Raw genomic sequence first — 19,512 nt, forward strand, 5'->3', positions numbered from 1 at the left:
GTGGGAAGTGATCAGACCACAATTCATGTATGAAACTTACGTAAGTGTAATTTGGAAGGAGCGAATAGATTTGAAGACGGTAGTTGTAATTTCATCCCACTCAGGAGCATATCGTACCGTAAGGGCTCATAGATTCATTTCGTTAACAGTTGCGCAATATAGCAATGCAAGGGTTCAACTGCGTCTGGTATAGTGTACAAACAGGACGGGAAAAATAATTGTAACGTAATGGATACAGAGAATGTCCTCTCAGTGGCTGCTCTAGGAAGATCCTTTCATGTTCTTTGACGCACTATCGATTGCGATGTTTATTACAGTACACCGACCAATATCGCAGACGCCTTTTTACCCATCTCGTTTGTGGGATCGCTGTTACTTATTACATGGTGTCAGGCGTCTGTGCATTACAACACATGTCTGATACGGTCGTAGCTAGATGCAGCACCTTCCAGAAGTGTTGAATGAAAATACCTTCAGTCTGTTCTCGCATATGGTTGGCTGGAAGAGTTAAGAGTCAATTAAGTTCATAGAACTGAGGAGAATCAAGACACATAATTGTTGTGAGAGTGGACATATCATAATTTTTTCTGATGTTCGCCAACGTAAACGATAATCGAAAATGTGTTTGTGTAACGTAACTGTGGTCAGTGTTCCAACATACGCAAAGAAAATGACTATGTTCGGTCTTAAGGGGAGTGTGGATTCGATGTGGAATATCGATAGCAGTAACGGGGATGATACACCTTACGTGGAAAGTAATGTCCAGCCATGAGAAGAATATAGATGCTGATATTTCTAGGGCTACAGTCGTCAGGAAGACGTATTTCTGCTACTTTTCTCACTGTCGAATGTCACCAGATTTGAGTTGCAGTCATAATATTTAATTGTAATTACAGATTAATATGGACTACACCACTTGGCGTGTGCGGCTTGTGGCAGAGGTAGCCAGTGGCCGGAACGAATGGACATTTCCAGCTTCAGGGCCTCCGGAACGCCCTATACTTGCAATGTTAAAATAACGCTTATAAATTACATCTTTCCTCACAAAGTATTTGAGGTAGGAAGTTGAACTTTTTACAGATTATTTATTGGAATATGGGCTACAACTTAACACAGGGATTTTACAAAATTTTAGTTCAGTTATTAAAGATGATTTTTTTTCCAATTGTAATGAAAATTCACAACATTTTTTGCAATTTTTTATTTATATATTCAAAAATATACAGTTTTTAGGAAAAAGGCTCTGTTAAATTATGCAGAAGGTACTGTGTAACATTTACGGAAAGTTTGAAACAAATATGTTTGGAAGATCTTTAGAAAACATGTAATTAGTATGAGAAAATAAAAGTTTTGGGAATCGAGCGACAAAGATTGGATTAACTTTTTAGTGCATTCCAGGTCCATATGATGGATTATCTTCATCCTCTGCAAACTCCTCCTCCAGCTTCCTCTTGTTCCTCCTCCTGTTTACTCTTGCTTGTATTTCTAGACTCTTTACAGCCCTGTCTGCAGCCCGAAGGCGTTCCTTGTCTAAAGCAAGCATCGCTCGTACCATGTTAGAACCTATCTTCATTCCCATATTTCTAAATACCTTGCGCCTTACAATGTTTCCATCATTGAAAGTCGCAACAGCAACTTTACTTTTACTCATTATTATACTTCAACAAAACAGAGACTCAAGAAACAGAATTAATTACGCATATTTTCGAGATAACGACAGAGTAAATAAACGTGAAACAATCGACAATCACACCAGCGATATATTTTGAACCATCACAGGTTAGCCACAACACATACTTTATCTCACATCACTAAAATGTACCTGATGAACACGGACGTTAATAATAACACCATTTGACAGCAGTTTAACAGCGCCACAGTGGGTCACGCCCATGTAGAACGCATTTCAAAAACAATTTAAAAATAGTTGTAGTCTTCGGAATTGAATAAATTATATATCTATTAAAAGGTAATAGTCTGCAGATTCAGAAAACGCAAAAAAGTAAAAACTGAACTTTTCAAGATTTTGAGCCTTTCCGGAGCCCCTTAAGGTGGGAGCCGTTGCTGAACATCATGCAGCAGTCCGGCGGGGTACACCGTGTCGCCCTCTGCGCATGTGAATGGCAAAGTAACACTCAATACGTGTTCGGCAGCCTTCCTGATCGCATGTTTTCTCCAATTTTCATTTGAATATTTGAGAAGATTCAATATCATCTCATTCATAAGTATTGATAACATTGAATTCCTACTACTCCGGGCATCCTCGATACCTCGCACAGCCGGTCGGTCCTCTCCGGCGCGGCGGGCCGAGTCCGGCTGCCGACGTGGCACGATCGCTGAGATGCGCGGGGGTGACTAGCATTATGACGGTCTCTGGCCTGGGCACCGTCTCTAGACATCGGGACATGAGCGCGCGGAGTGTACGAATGTCTCATCGATCTCCGAAATACGACCGGGACAACTACTACTATGGAATAGAACCTTGTTTAAGTGTGTGGCATTTACTGCTTCTCGATACAGTCCAGTGGAACCTGTCTGGCAACAGTTACGTGGGTGTGGTATTGACTGTTGCTACTACCCTATCACGTGATAGACCGTTCTTCCTCTCCCCCTCCCCCCTCCTCCTCCTCTCTCTACTTCCTGGTGTAGCTCAGAGAACCAACTTAGGGATTATGTAGCACATTAGAAACCAATAGTGACGTGATATTCCCGAATGATCAATTTCCTGTTTCTGATCTACATCTACATCTACGTGGATACTCTACAAATCACATTTAAGTGCCTGGCAGAGGGCTCATCAAACAACCATCAAGATTTTCTGTTATTCCGATCTCGTATATCGAGCAGAAGGAACGAAAACCTATATCTTCCCGTACGTGCTCTGATTTCCCCTGTTTTATCATGGTGATCGTTTCTTCCTGTATAGGTCGATGTCAACAATATATTTTAGCATTCGGAGGACAAAGTTGGTGATTCGAATTTCGTGAGAAGATTTCTCCGCAGCGAAATACGCCTTTGTTTTAATGATGTCCAGCCCAAATCCTGTCTCATTTCAGTGACAGCTTCTCTCCTGTTTCGCAAAAATACAAAACGTGCTGGCCTTCTTCTAACTTTTTCGATGTACTCCGTCAATCCTACCTGGTAAGGATCCGTGCAGCAGTATTCTAAAACAGGACGGACAAGCGTAATGTAGGCAGTCTCCTCAATACGAGGTGCATTCAAGTTCTAAGCCCTCCGATTTTTTTCCTCCGGACTGGAAAGAGATATAAACATGCGCATTGTTTTAAAATGAGGTCGCGTTCATTGTCAATACGTCCCAAAGATGGCAGCACCATACTGCAGATGTAATTTTACCGCCAGCGGCGAGAATGAGAACTGTTTTAAATACTTAAAATGGCGACGTTTTCCTTACTTGAACAGCGTGCAATCATTCATTTTCTGAATGAAATTCATCGACAGTTGAAGGAGACATGTGGTGATGGAGTTATGGATGTGTGAAAAGTGCGTTCGTGGGTGCGACAGTTTAATGAAGGCAGAACATCGTGTGACAACAAACTGAAACAACCTCGTGCTCCCACAAGCTGGTCTGACGACATGATCGAGAAAGTGGAGAGAACTGTTTTGGGGGATCGCCGAATGACAGTTGAACAGGTCGCCTCCAGAGTTGGCATTTCTGTGGATTCTGTGCACACAATCCTGCATGACGACCTGAAAATGCGAAAACTGTCATCCAGGTGGGTGCCACGAATGCTGACGGATGACCACAGGGCTGCCCATGTGGCATGTTGCCGAGCAATGTTGACGCGCAACGACAGCATGAATGGGACTTTCTTTTCGTCGGTTGTGACAATGGATGAGACGTGGATGCCATTTTTCAATCCAGAAACAAAGCGCCAGTCAGCCCAATGGAAGCACACAGATTCACCGCCACCAAAAAAATTTCGGGTAACCGCCAGTGCTGAAAAAATGATGGTGTCCATGTTCTGGGACAGCGAGGGCGGAATCCTTACCCATTGCGTTCCAAAGGGCACTACGGTAACAGGTGCATCCTACGAAAATGTTTTGATGAACAAATTCCTTCCCGCACTGCAACAAAAACGTCCCAGAAGGGCTGCGCGTGTGCTGTTTCACCAAGACAACGCACCCGCACATCGAGCTAATGTTACGCAACAGGTTCTTCGTGATAACAGCTTTGAAGTGATTCCTCATGCTCCCTACTCACCTGATCTGGCTCCTAGTGACTTTTGGCTTTTTCCAACAATGAAAGACACTCTCCGTGGCCGCACATTCACCAGCTGTGCTGCTATTGCCTCAGTGATTTTCCAGTGGTCAAAACAGACTCCTAAAGAAGCCTTCACCGCTGCCATGGAATCATGGCGTCAGCGTTGTGAAAAATGTGTACGTCTGCAGGGCGATTACGTCGAGAAGTAACGCCAGTTTCATCGATTTCGGGTGAGTAGTTAATTAGAAGAAAAATCGGAGGCTTTAGAACTTGAATGCACCTCCTAGATCTGTTTCATTTTCTGATTGTCCTGGCTATAAAACGCAGTCTTGTGTTAGCTTTTCAAACAACATTTTCTATGTGTTCCATGAAATTTAAGTTGTTTGTGACTGTAATTCCTAGGTATTTCATTTAATTTACAGCCCTTCGATTTGACTGATTTAGCGTGTAACCAAAGTTTAACGGATTCCTTTTTAGCACTCATATGGATGACCCAAACTGTTTTTTGTTTAGGGTCAATTGCCAATTTCCGCAGCATGCAGATACCTCTCCTAAATCGTTTTGCTATTAGCTTTCATCTTCTGATGATTTTACTAATCGATAAAAGACAGCATCATCTGCAAACAACTTAAGAGGGCTGAACAGGAAAGGACCTATAACACGACTATGGGGAACTCCAGAAATCACTTCTATTTTCCTCGATGACTTTCTGTTAATTACTACAAACTGTGACCTCTGTGACAAGAAATCACAAATCCAGTCACATAACTGAGACGATATTCCATAAGCACGCAATTCCACTACAAGCCGCTTCTGTGGTACAGTGCCAAAAACCTTCCGGAAATGCAGATATAAGGAATCAATTTGAAATCCCTTGTCAATAGCACTCAAACACTTCGTGCGAGTTGTGTTTCACAAGATCGAGGTTGTCCAAACCCTTGTTGACAGTGTGTCAATAGATCGTTTTCTTGGAGTTAATTCATAATGTTCGAACACAATATAAGTTCGAGAACCCTGCTGAATTTCGATGTTAAAAGATATGAGGCTGTAATTTAATGTATTACTGGTACTACCTTTCTTGAGTATTGGTGTGCCCTGTGCAACTTGCCAGTCTCTGGGTTCGGATCTTTCGTCCAGCGTATGTTTGTCTATGACTGCTAAGTATGGAGCTATTGCATCAGTATACTCTGAAAGAACCCTAATTGGTATACCGTCTGGACCAGAAGACTTGCTTTTATTAAGTGATTTAAGTTGCTTCACTACTCCGAGGATATCTTCTTCTAAGTTACTCATGTTTGCAGCTGTTCTTGATTCGAATTCTGGAATATATACTTCGTCTTATTTTCTGAGGGCATTTCGGAAGGCTGTGTTTAGTAACTCTGCTTTGTCAGCACTGTCTGCAATAGCATCTCCATTGCTGTCGCGAAGAGAAAGCACTGATTGTGTCTTGCCGCTGGCATAATACACGTACGACCAGAACCTCTTTGTATTTTCTGCCAGTTTTGAGACAACGTTTCGTTATGGAAAGTATTATAAGCATCTCGGATTGAAGTCCGGGCTAAATTCCGATCTTCCGTAAAAGATCGCCAATCTTGCGTTCGTCCGGATTTGGCATGCTTTTTCAGTTGTTTCTGCAACAGGTTTCTGATCCGTTTTGCATATAAAAGAGGATCAGCTCCGCCGTTTGTTAATTTATTTGGTATAAATCTCTAAATGGCTGCCGATTCTGTTTCTTTGAATTTGAGCCACACCTCATTTACACTCATATTGGGAATATCAACCTGGCGTGTCAAACGAGGATACCGCACGAATTTGACAACACAAACATGGAACCAAATCGAGATGACGTGACACGGGAGAAACTTCATGAGAGGGCAGAGACGGCGGGATCGCACGCAACAGATGGACAAAAAAATCCCTACTGACAGCTGCGGCGACGAACCCCCCCTCTTTCCCCTATATTGTGCCTCGGAACAGTGAAAGTACTGAGTGTGTCAGTGAACAGTGATTATACGGTTCTTAGTCCAGTGCATATATGTGTGTTTCTGTCAGAGAAACTCTGACTCATGTGTTTTGCAGGAGTTCGATTTATTGGTGTTTATTAGACTGACTCTTGTATTTTGCAGGTGTTCTAATTATCTTTTTTAGACTTTGAATCTTGTCTTTTGCAGGTGTTTTATTTATAGGTGTTTTTTTGTTTTAGATGTTGACTATTGTACTGTTTTATTTATCAATGTTTGTTTTTGTGTGATGTATTAGATTTGTGATATTTTGTTTCATAAATTCATTGCTGTGGCATTGCTTCGTTTATCAGTCAGATAGCTTTTTATTCTCATTGAACTGTGATCGATTAGCCTTTGCATGGGGCATATTTACTGTGAGGAACCCCTTAAGGGTAACAATCACATAATTATTGTAGTTTCAGTATAATGACAGTGCTCAATGTTTGCTAGCTAATTGAAATATAGTAGAGTGATTAAATGAGTGCCACATAGTTATTTTAATTCTACAAATTATTAGTTTTATACAATATAGAATTTTTTTGCGATAACCACTTTGTAAAACATGTTTTTTCTCTTATCATTTTGTTGCTTTTGCAGATTGTGCATTGTTATGTTCTGCTTTTTAATACCGATGTTATTTGATGTTCTTTTTTTAATTGCTGTGGCACCTTTGCTATTTTCATAAATTTTGCTTGTTAATAAACAGTCATAAATTTTCCTGTGATCAGTTGGCTCTTGCAATGAGCAAATACTGGTGAACTCCATAAGGGTAACAACCAGAAATTGTTTTCATATTAATGACACAGGAACCATTGTTTTTATTTGCTGACCGAATTAGGTCTACACTACCTTTTGAATAGGTGTCACAGTTTGTGTTTTTTTTTCTGTTTGAAATTGGTAGATTCTAAAGATGTATGGAAATTATTGTGTTTTAGCAAGTAGCTGGTGTCCTTTTGCCTTTTCTTTTACACTTTTGGTTTAAGTAGGGTGTGAGAAGCCTGCTTGGGAATGTCCTAGCATGGCCAGAAAATTCCCTGCACAGTCTTTTCCCGGAGCGTTGGGGTTATGAAAGGTCTCTGTTGGATTCCTTTCATGTTTAATTTCTTAAATCTGTTGCCATTTATGGAATAAATTCCTCTTCTAAATGTACTGTGGCGTTTCTGACTATCTGGGAGGAGACTGAGCAGTGGAACGTGTTACTTTTACACATAAACAAGAACGATCTGTCACACTACTACACTTTAAAGCACAGTTTATATGTAATTCTTATATGTAATTCATGTCACACCGTCTCATACGGAACCTACATCTGCTTTCTTTTATATAGTGTATATGATAAGATACTGTCATCCCCCTTCCTTTTGTGTGAGAGGATGAATGAGCATATGTATTTCTAGTTGCATGCTTGAGGGTAGCAGACAAGGCTGTCTGCTAGAGAACAGTAGGACCAACGTCGGAACAGGTAGCTACGCTTCCTAAAAGCAAAGAGGTTTCCATCCTTAGTATGGTCCTGTCCGTTCGTTGTCATGTTGGTATAGGAAGCTGCCCCTCTGGCCACTTCCGTTGGTCTTTGTGAGCCCCCTCAGGAAGCACGCTCGGCAGTAGGGCAGTGGCAGTGTGGCCGTGGCGAGCGTCTGAAGTGGTAAGATCTCCGGCTAAGCGCGTGTCTGTTAAGTCTGTAGGACAATGGATTTCTTAAGTTCAGCCAAACTGAAAATTTAATCACCTTTATTTCGGGTTTAGGTCTAAAATATCCGATGTTATCTTAAATTGCAGCGCAGTGTAATTATCGTGTGAAGTTCAGATTATTTTCTGGTAGTTGCTTTGTTACTACTTTGTGAGTAAAGTGGAACTACGTGTTGATCAGTAACTCTAACTAAGATCAATGTTAAATGCGAATGCTTGTGTGATTATAACGTCTCGTCTTGACTATATTTTCAATATAGCAACTTTTCTTTATGTTCAGCCCACGTGGGGTGTACTTTGCGAGACCACTACCACGTGCTTATATAACTGTTTGACCCATCAGGTTAATAGTAAGACGTTAGTAACCAGTTCAAGGTTTTTCTTTTGTCAATTGCTTTTCGATCTAATTTATTTTCATTATCAAAATTATTGTGGAGTTGTACGCTTTGTGTAAACCAAGTTGACCACGTGAAGCATGTGGTGTAATCATCAAAGTAGCCCTCAGCTATTCTTTTTGCGAAGAATTCACAAAGAGTTAATATGAATTTAGTATACCAGTGTGTGGTAATTACATGACGGACAGGATTGTGGTATGAACGTAATTTCTTTGGGTAAAAACTGAATCTGTTGGTTGTGGTTAATTTCTTCTTGCTTATGTTTCAATGTTCTTCGTGTGTTATTTTATGAATGCAGTGTTGTGTGCAGTCTCCCAATCTTGGCTCCATATTTTATGTGTTCCGTAAGAATACAATCTCACATTTTTTTAATCGTAAATAAGGCACCAGCTCAGTTATAACTCACGTATAATATGCTGAAATTTCAAGGAACAACCTTAAAATAAATTTCCAAATATAAACTGATTTCTTTCTTTTTATTTAAATTCTCCTTTATATATATATATATATATATATATATATATATATATATATATATATATATATATATATATATATATATATATATATATATATATATATATATTACCGGTTTTGTATGACTATTACAAGATTATCATTAATGTTAGTCTGCTTGGTAAACCTAGACTAAATATCTGATGAAACAGTTGCCCAGTAATCCACGGTTAACGTCCCCAGACAGATCACGGCTTTTAACCCACTTTCATTGTCAATTAGCATCGATTTCAGCATACCAAATTAAAGTTACAATATTACACATCAGCTAAGAAAATTAAAGTTACAATATTACAATGTTCATGTCAGATAGACTTATTTTCTATTTCCATTTCCATGGAACATTCTTCACTGACGACGATAAGCATAGGCTCAACAGAGAAAGAGTCGCCTGAGTCAACCTGGGCCCAGACAGGTTGGCCATCCACGATGACCTCGATGACTTTGTTGCCATCTTGGCAACTGTCGCCCACGGATGACTTTCAATGCGTGGCGGCCTCACCATCATAACGGAGTTCACCGATTCGGTGGCCGGCTGGTATCTCTGTAATGTGGCCTGCAACGCCTACAGCGTCTTGGGGAGCGCTCTTGTGCAGTGTACCATGATTGGTTTCAGAAATCGTCAGGAGTTGACTGGTATGAATAGGGCAGCTGTGTGGTTGACATCTGACGGCGCAGTGGTCGTCGAGTGATATGCAACGTGTTCATGCTGTCCAATGTGTAAACATACCGTCCTGTGTCCTCCAACTGCCAGTTCTTCTGTGGGACTTTATAGTTGGCAGATGAGTTGGCTGTACCTGCATTGTTCGGCTGTTGGGTTATCGTTTGACAGCTGCGGTGTACGTTCTAACTGGACGAGTGCATTCTTCATAGTGCGTTGGACCAGGGCGGAGGCTGGTGTTGAAGATTCTCCTTCAACATTCCCTGTAACTGCTGTCTTAACAGGGCTGGACATTCATAGCTGGTGTCTTTAGTGGAATCGGTCCTGGCTCCCAGGAACTGCAACATCTATCCTGCTACAACGTGCCAAAGTAGTTAGGTCTATAGCGATTGCCACAGACACCACGCTGGGAATCATGTCATACGTCTTTCGTGCTACTCTTCTTCTGTTCAGATTCCTCGATTCGCTGCAACCACTTGATAAATTCATCTGTCGATGTGACCTCCTTTCCCAGAATAGCGTCAAACATGTCTTCTTTCATGTGGTGTGTGATTTTTATCATCCAGTATTCTCATGGGGGGAAAAGAGGACAGAAGTCTTAAATTATGCTTCCGCTAAGCGAGTTTGATAATGATTATCACCAAACTTGTTTTTTTTAGTACAATCTGGAATTTTCCTCAGCTATCGAGATTGTCAACGTTGTTCTCTAGCGAACACTGAGCTGTGGCAGAGAGTAAGAGCGTTTCCCTGCTTTACACTCTCGGAAATCATAATATTCAGACTTCTGTGCACAATCGTAATGCTTAGTCAAATATCGATAACAATGCATGCAATGTTCGATTTTTTTGTACAAGTTATAATGTTGTCAATGTGAGAGGCACCCACATGCCTTGCTCATACTGTGGCATCAAGCAGTCAGGCCTGCAAGATGAGTGGTCTGCCAAGCGAGTGGATTCTTTCTTAATTTAACGAGTAACATGAACTCTAGTACTCACACTTCGTTACAAGTTATCCTCCTATATGATTACTACGCAACAGAAACGCATATCTGACTATCAGTGATTTACAGAACTCTGACTGTACACTACGTACTGGCAGTACCACATTTTCTTTTTGTCTTTTATTTGACGGCTTTTATTAACACGTGGCCATCCCACTGAATATGAATGGCGCACACATTATAAATTCGGGACATTATGACAACATACAATTTGAAGGAATAGTCTACCATTCTCTTTCTTTTCACTAACTGATTTATTCTGATAAATTCCCTAACCTAAACACACAAATTCTATAACCTACAACAATAACATATGAGAAATTCCGCCCAGTGGGCATGGCTTTACATTAGTGAATCTCTATATTATGGTCTCGTAATTTATTTAACGCTACAGTGCACTTTCTGGATAGGTTGGTGGATCTTTTATCATACCTCACACTTCGACTCTCACAATCATCATCATGAAACTTTCCTCCAGACCGAGCGGTACAGAAGGAACAAGCATATCCCACTAATCTTTTGAAACTACTTCGCTACACACCCATGGAAACAACACATACCCAAATTACATGTCATACACCACACAACAATATGAAATACTACACAGAGAATGGTTACAACATTATCACTTTCAGCTTTCCCACTTCAATTAATATTGATCCCAGTTTCCACGACACTGCCCCACTTTGTAATTCTACTTTCCTACTGTGAACTCTGGAGATAAATGCACGTCTTCCTGTGCAATGCAAGCCAAGTGGCGTTGCTGGATAGACGGCCGACTCACCTTGCTCTCTCTCAGAGTTTGAATCTAGCGTCACACGCAAGGTAATATTAATGTATTCATCACACACGCGAGTCCTCAACTGATTCCATGGACGAGTACTTCTCTTTATCCTTTGTCTCATACACAGATTGAGACTCACACAGTACTCACCACGTGGAAGTACTCGTCTCTAATTTCAAGTCCTGCACACGCCATTTCTTAAATATTTCAACTTACGGTACACTCGCTATTTCTTAAATATTTCAACTTATTGTACACACGCTAGTAATTCAGCTTAGCTTAAGCACACGGAGGTATTTCAACTTATTGCTACACGTGGTTTCTTTGTGACCGTTGGTCACTTCCGAAGATTACTACAATCCCATTAATATTACCTGCCTGACATTTAATTCTCCCCACAAAAGTTCCTGAAATAGAGAAATTATTATTTCAAACTACTCTTAAATATTCCACATGCATACCATGCCTCCACTCTTTCGTCATTACGGAGCACATCTAAAACAGGTGTTAACAGCACAGGATCCAGCGGCAGAGTGCCTAAAACATGGCCGTTCTCGAGGTCCTCTCCACCTCTGCTGAAGTGGGGGAGCACCTTACTACCCTATTGGCCAGCTACATTTCAGGCGCTCAAAGCTCTGGTAAATTTCATCTCTTTGGTTCCACCAAAGGTGGCCAAAGGATCGACTCAAAGATGATCATATATTCACATTCACTATCTGTGGTTAGCAGACGACCATACATTCATTCATTTCAAAAGATCTCACCAAACTGGATGTACGGATTTATTTTGTGGGAGTGCACATATGATAAATTAAATAAATAAATTGTCATTCATTCCTACACTGGTATCCGGCTTCGCTGTATTAATTGAAATTGAGTTATTTTACAAAAAAAATGTGTTGTTCTGACAAAAATACTGAAGTATGTTGTACCTATATTCAATGTCGGGCGGTACTGTACCCTTTCACCACCGGCTACCCATGCAGAAAAAAATGGCACGGTACTATCCTTGCAATGCGAGGGTAGTTCCGAACATTTTTTTAAAAAAACTGTATTAGAACAAACATAGCAAGTCATCAAAATAACCAGGAGGAGACCTTAGCCCTGGTGACCTCAAATTGACGACCAAATGTTGTTACTTTAGCAAATTTTTGACACAGTTGTTGCATTATTGTACTCTCCACAATCCGGAGTAACGTACACATACATAGTTACAAGAATCCAAATGACAAATAAAACATCACATCATACAAATAAAAAAAATAATGGTGAGATAAAAATTGGCTTAGTTACTGGGATCTTCGTTATTTTTATGAGTAATCCAAACTTCACTAATTCTATGACAAATAAAAAAGTACTAATTGTACTCGTGAAATTTCAAACAGCTCACCGTCCAAACACAGAGCAAGTAATCTGACATTCATAAATTGCGGGATAAAACCCTTTACACAGCAAAGTCTAAATGCAAAACAAAATCAACAAAAGAAAAACATTCCGTACACCAGTTACATGTAGAATCTCAGGCTCCATACCATTACTCTAAAATATACATCAAACCTAAAGAGAAATAAAACTGAGAAGAAAAACAATGAAATATACCACAAGTTACATACTGGTTACGTGATATAGTTCATCTAAGACCTCATGTCATACCTAATTAACTATCATCACTTAAGCAATTGCCACAACTACTCGACTGTGAGTTTAACCTTATCCTTATCCACCAGTACAAATACCTGCTGCTGAGCTAGTCAGTCCATCAACTTGGATCAATACACGCAGTAAATAGTTTAGCAATAAGTGCTTGAATCCACCAGTAGCTCTCGTATCTTACTCTACTGCTCATTTCTCTTGTTACACATTTAGACGACAAGAACTTGCATTTCGACTAGGCCTCGTTACACTTTAATGTGAAATGTCACCACTGTGGTAATGAAAATAAGTGGCTTCAGTCAACACACCAACAAGATCATTACTGTCCACGACATCAAAATACATCAATTAATTCCGATTTTTTTTGTTGTGCAATGCAACCTCTTGTCCCCTGTGACAACCTTACTGACCTAAGCAACAAGAGCCGCTACGTTAGTATCACGCCACTGGCTAATAATGAAAGCATCATTGTACCAAATATTCTAATAAACATGCTACGTGAACTTGATAACCCAGAACAAACAAAAACAAACACTAACTATTCTAAACATAAATGTTAATGAAATGCAATTACACTTGCTGTCCCTTCAGGAATGAAACATATAAAAAAAAAATTTATACAATTACAAGTACATATACATTATTCCCTATCTTGCGAGTCACACGGAAACATTTCACTCTGTGATTTTCTTGGGGTCAAAAAATTTGCTGACAGGTTCCCTAGAAACACTGTTTCGGTGTCAAAGCTCTCCCATGGTTACCCGGACGAAAGTCTTTAAGTCACTCAAATCGGCATTTTGAACACGCACTGAACAGTAAACTGTATCTCACATTAAACACAAATGTCATTGTCACTCTCAGCGTACCATCCACACGAATCTGGTCGTCCAAAAATGGCCCTACAACTACTATAACCCACGGTTCTGTCCTTTCAGTTCATGGTGTAATTAAAAGTCGTAAGTTCCAACAAACAGCACTTATTCCCGCACCAATTCAAGAAATGTCTCCTACTACAGACGCAAATGTCAATGTCCCACTGTAGTTTCTTGCGTTCATACAATAATTAGTCACCAAACGACAACTGTCCTCTTCAAGAATACAAAGCGTCCCACATGCAATTCACAAAGCACACTTAACAAGTCACTGCCAAAAGTTTATGGATCCCACCGTTCAGTGGTCAAGACAAAACAAAACGATCGTCCTGTCTGCTAAAGACAAAATCTTTTCCACCACTCACAACGTGGAAACACCAGTCCTTCACTTTCCACCTTATGGAGACATACGAGCAGTCATCTTGTTTCACGGCTCCACAGTCCAGTACTAGTTAATAGCTACTGGTAAAAAATGCCCGCCGGGCTCTGCCGCGCGTCATCCATTCTGCCGTGGCGCTGCTGCGCGCCCCGTTGAGCAGAAGAAACCACCCGCTGTTGCCTCCGCGGGATACTTTCCCCAGTCGTAAGGGTGGCGGAACTTATGAATGGCCAGTGGTACATGCGTGTCGCCCCAGGCCGTTGACCTGCTGTAGCGGGCGCGTGGAGCGTACCCCGACCAGCAATGGAGTGGGGAGTGCCGCGGTTCTGTTGCCGCCGTCTGCTTGGCTTATGTGGTATGGGCGTGTTCGGTGTAGCCCTCAGCGCTACGACACCCAATCTTCCGTGCATCTCGCAACATTACAGACAAAAGGATATTCTTACAGTATTTAAATACTCATTGATTACATGTATGATCTATTAGATACATTGGTAATAAAAGAATCTTTGTTCTAAAAACATAAAATCATACCCCCTAGTTTTCTACACATACAACATCAACATTTATCCCTTTTCTATATACAGCCCACACTTGTGCTATTGCTTGTACCTGTCGTCCCTCATACAAAACATGAAAGTGTTAAAAAAAAGGAATAATAAGCAATCTATACAGCTCATAATTACAATATCTAACAGTAGCCTACTCTAACATCCTATCACAGTGAAAATATTAGAAACTGTTTATTCTAATACTACAATATACAACGCACCTTTGTGCTTGTGACAGACTGAAATTAATACCCCTTGAAAGTGTTCTAACAAAAAAATAAGAAATAATCTACACAGCTCACAATTACCTACCACAGGTTATTAAATAGTAAATTACTTTAACATCCTAACACAATAAACATTTTAGAAACTGATGACTCTAAATCTACAACATACAATGCACCTGTGTGCCTGTGACAGACTGATATTAGTATCTCTTTATATATTTTACATTTTATTATATATAACAACATTTCTAGGACACGTATGTACCATCCACATGATGTCAGGTCCTGACCTGCCATCGAGGTTCATCCAAATCAAACAATACACAATAATGTTTTAGTTACAGATCGGTAGCATTCCCTTTACAGGAGTGTGCGCATTGATCACAGTACTCTACGACTCTCACTCACCAGACATCACATTTTCCTTCTCATTCAGTCCATTAATACACTAACAGAATAGGTCTAGAAGTCAGCTAACCTTAACACCACCACACTCACGACAACATACCATACCTTTGCTCCCTTATACTCATAACACCACCACTCTCACGACAACATACCATTTCTTCGCTCCCTTATACTCAACCACATAACACATGAAGCTGTTTCGGAGATAGCTTTCCAGTCTCCAAATTCGTCCTTTCACTCTGGCACCTCTCTTCATCGGCTTACCTCTGCATTCCTCCTGCTAAATATCACTTAGAATTGCGACATTTCATCTAAGAACAAAAAATACACAAATTATTCATCCTGCAAAATAACTGTACACATTCTTGGTACCGTTTTAATTAGTTATACTGGTACCAGGCTTCAACAACAACAAAAAATATTATTTTCGCCAAATTGCAAATCTTATGGTAAGAATTAGATCTACACTTATATTACATCTTACGTCAGTATTCCACAACGTTCACCATCTGAATCTCATACTCCCTTCATGTCCCTTCACATTGTGCAGTTGTCTTCATCTCTTCATTCGTATTTCGGCTCTCCGTCCGTCCATTACTCCATCATTTCCTGGTCTTCCTTCGCCATTGGCATCAATCTCTATTGCAGCATACACAGGACCCTCTGTAACATACATCTAAGACATCTCCACATTATTAATTCTACTCACCTTTATTTACCACTGTTTCATCACGTCGAATCTCTTTTTATTAATCACACTGCTTCACGTCACTTCTTTCCTTAAATATCACCTTTATCCACTACTATTTATCACGTCGCCTCTCTATCTACCATCTTTATCCACTCATTAATCATCACGTCGTTTCTGCTTGATCCTTATTCATATGACAAAAAATACGTACATACACCACTCTGTCGACTCCTGTTCATGACTCATTCGACCAGTCTATTCCGTCATACTTCCTGACATCCCGCCTGAAAATTCTTATGTTCGATTTGACCCTGCACAACGTTACACACCACAAATAAATACACTGACTATCTACCATAAATTGCCTACTTTAGATCTATCCTTAACTTTTCCATAATTTGATGTTAGAAATGTGACGAAGCCCACACGATTGTTTTCCTTTGATCGTCTGAATTGTGACAATGATTGTCCTGTCGTGAACGCAATGACTGCCTATCCTCTCTTCGCCCATCATTTTGATTTTCCCTTCTTCTTCCATCTCTGTCCCATCTTCTATTTTCCCGGTTTGACGGTCGATATTCCCATGAATTCTGCCCCCTATTTCCTCGCCATCTTCCATTCCCGTCATTCCTCTGATTCCATGCTCTCCTGCCATTCTGATAGTTTCTGCCGTTCCTACCCTCGACTCTGTCTGACCTATGAGTCGTGTCGCCGTTCACAATGTTGCTCTCATTACCCAGTTCCTGTAACAAGTGCTGAAATGTCGCGGAATCGTCTAAGCCTCTGCCTGCTATCACTATATCTCTGCGCAATCTTACTGGCAACTTCGTTATACAGATTCTAATGAGCTCCCCAGTTTCGTATGGCACATCCAAATATCTATTTCGTCTCAGCATTTCCTGATAGCACGCCACTGGATCTCTTATACTACCTTCGTTACAATTTGGCATCATCAATATGCTTTGCTTAACCTGGTCCTGCTTACTTTTCGGCCAGAAGTCATTTAAAAACTTGTCACAAAATATCTTGTAGCTACTACAGTCTTTAATAACTTCCTGCATTTTCGCTCTAGCCTCGTCCCTCAAATGGTTGCACACAAACTTCATTTTGAGGAGCGGTCCCCACGATGCAGGTAATGAATCTTGAAATTGAGACAGCCACAGACATGGATGTTGATAGTTATCAGGATCCGGAAAACGAGTGAACTTTTGTACCGACACGAAGTGCCTCCTACATTCTTCTTCCGCATTTATGTTTTCCGACCTTGGACTATACTCAGTTGGATTTGCCACCTGTTTTATCCGACACAACCGTTCTTCTAACTCTCTAAGTTCGTCTTCCTCTTTCTGCCTATTTTCTTTTTTTGAATTTATCTCACTCTCCCTCTGCAATCTACCTGGTGGTGTGTCACCTTCGCTACTGCATGCTAATTGCAACTGTGCTAGTTCTTCCCTATGTTTCCTATTTATTTCTAATTGCGCCTCTTTAAACTGTAATAGTGACTGTATCTCTTCCTGCTCGGCATAAACCTCTCGCTGCGTACTGTCAGAGCCTGTCTCGCCTCTTACACTGACCTTCTCTACATCTGCACTAATTGTATTCATTCTGACCACTACCTCCGCAACTTCATCCCTGTGTTTATTTAGCGCCACTTCCTGCCGTGTGACTTGAGCTTCCACGCTGTCTAATGCCCCTTGTTTATCTGCAAGTAATTCCTCCACTATCTCTTTGATTCGCTCATCCGGCCACACGCCCCTATGTTCTGTAATATCGCTCTCTATTGCACTTATTCGTACCTCCAAATTATTGGCTTTTTCTTACACGCCATCACATACTTGTCTCAACGCACCCAGATTCTTCTCCCCCTCATCTAACCGATTATTAACTGCGGACAGACGCTCATCGATAACTGTGTGTAGCTTCCTCATTGCCTCTTTATTCCCCTTATCCATTGCCTCCAATCTTTCCTTATTTGCTTCCAATCTTTCCTTAGTTGCTTCAAATCTTTCCTTATTCTCCCTATCTCTCTCTTTATTCTCCCTATCTCTCTCCTTATTGTCTCTATTCATCTGCTGTAACAACTGCAGTAGCACACTGTCATTTGCTACTTTCGGTGAGCTCACCTCGTTCGTCCGAGAAACCATAGCTTCGCTAAGGGTAGCTGCACTTTCACTGCATACCTGACCTAGTCCCGGCTCGCCCGCGTCGTCGGGAAAAGCCCCCGATTGTGAACAAAGCCCGCCGCATAAAGGATCACCTTGCAGCGGTCCACTGAACAGTTCATCCCCTTCCGCGTGTTTGCCGTCCCCGCTCATTAACAGATGGTCAACAGCTACTTCCTGCTGCACTGCCACGTTCACCCCAGAATCGTTATTCTCCATGGTGGCTACACTTCTCGACTGCGACCTAGTTACTACGGACATTACGCAAAAAAAATTATACAACGATCTTCCAACCTTAGATGACGTAGAAAGCATTACATAAAAAAAATAAAAGATCCTCACCAATCCAGAAAGAAATTGCAAACAAAAAAATTTTTTACTTCTTAGCGCTATCACAATACATTCCATAAAAAAAATCTTAACAGCAAACCCTAACAGCAGAATCCTGACAAAATATCCTGGCAAAATGTATCCTGGCCAAATCATCCTGTCAACAAAATATCCTGGCAAAATATATCCTGGCCAAATCATCCTGGCAACAAAATTATCCTGGCAAAAACGGAATCCTGGCAGGGTCGAAATTATGAGAGGCACCCACATGCCTTGCTCATACTGTGGCATCAAGCAGTCAGGCCTGCAAGATGAGTGGTCTGCCAAGCTAGTGGATTCTTTCTTAATTTAACGAGTAACATGAACTCTAGTACTCACACTTCGTTACAAGTTATCCTCCTATATGATTACTACGCAACGGAAACGCATATCTGACTATCAGTGATTTACAGAACTCTGACTGTACACTACGCACTGGCAGTACCACATTTTCTTTTTGTCTTTTATTTGACGGCTTTTATTAACACGTGGCCATCCCACTGAATATGAATGGCGCACACATTATAAATTCGGGACATTATGACAACATACAATTTGAAGGAATAGTCTACCATTCTCTTTCTTTTCACTAACTGATTTATTCTGATAAATTCCCTAACCTAAACACACAAATTCTATAACCTACAACAATAACATATGAGAAATTCCGCCCAGTGGGCATGGCTTTACATTAGTGAATCTCTATATTATGGTCTCGTAATTTATTTAACGCTACAGTGCACTTTCTGGATAGGTTGGTGGATCTTTTATCATACCTCACACTTCGACTCTCACAATCATCATCATGAAACTTTCCTCCAGACCGAGCGGTACAGAAGGAACAAGCATATCCCACTAATCTTTTGAAACTACTTCGCTACACACCCATGGAAACAACACATACCCAAATTACATGTCATACACCACACAACAATA

Source organism: Schistocerca cancellata, chromosome 3 (assembly GCF_023864275.1).
Source record: "Schistocerca cancellata isolate TAMUIC-IGC-003103 chromosome 3, iqSchCanc2.1, whole genome shotgun sequence".
NCBI classification, from domain to species: Eukaryota; Metazoa; Arthropoda; class Insecta; order Orthoptera; family Acrididae; genus Schistocerca; species Schistocerca cancellata.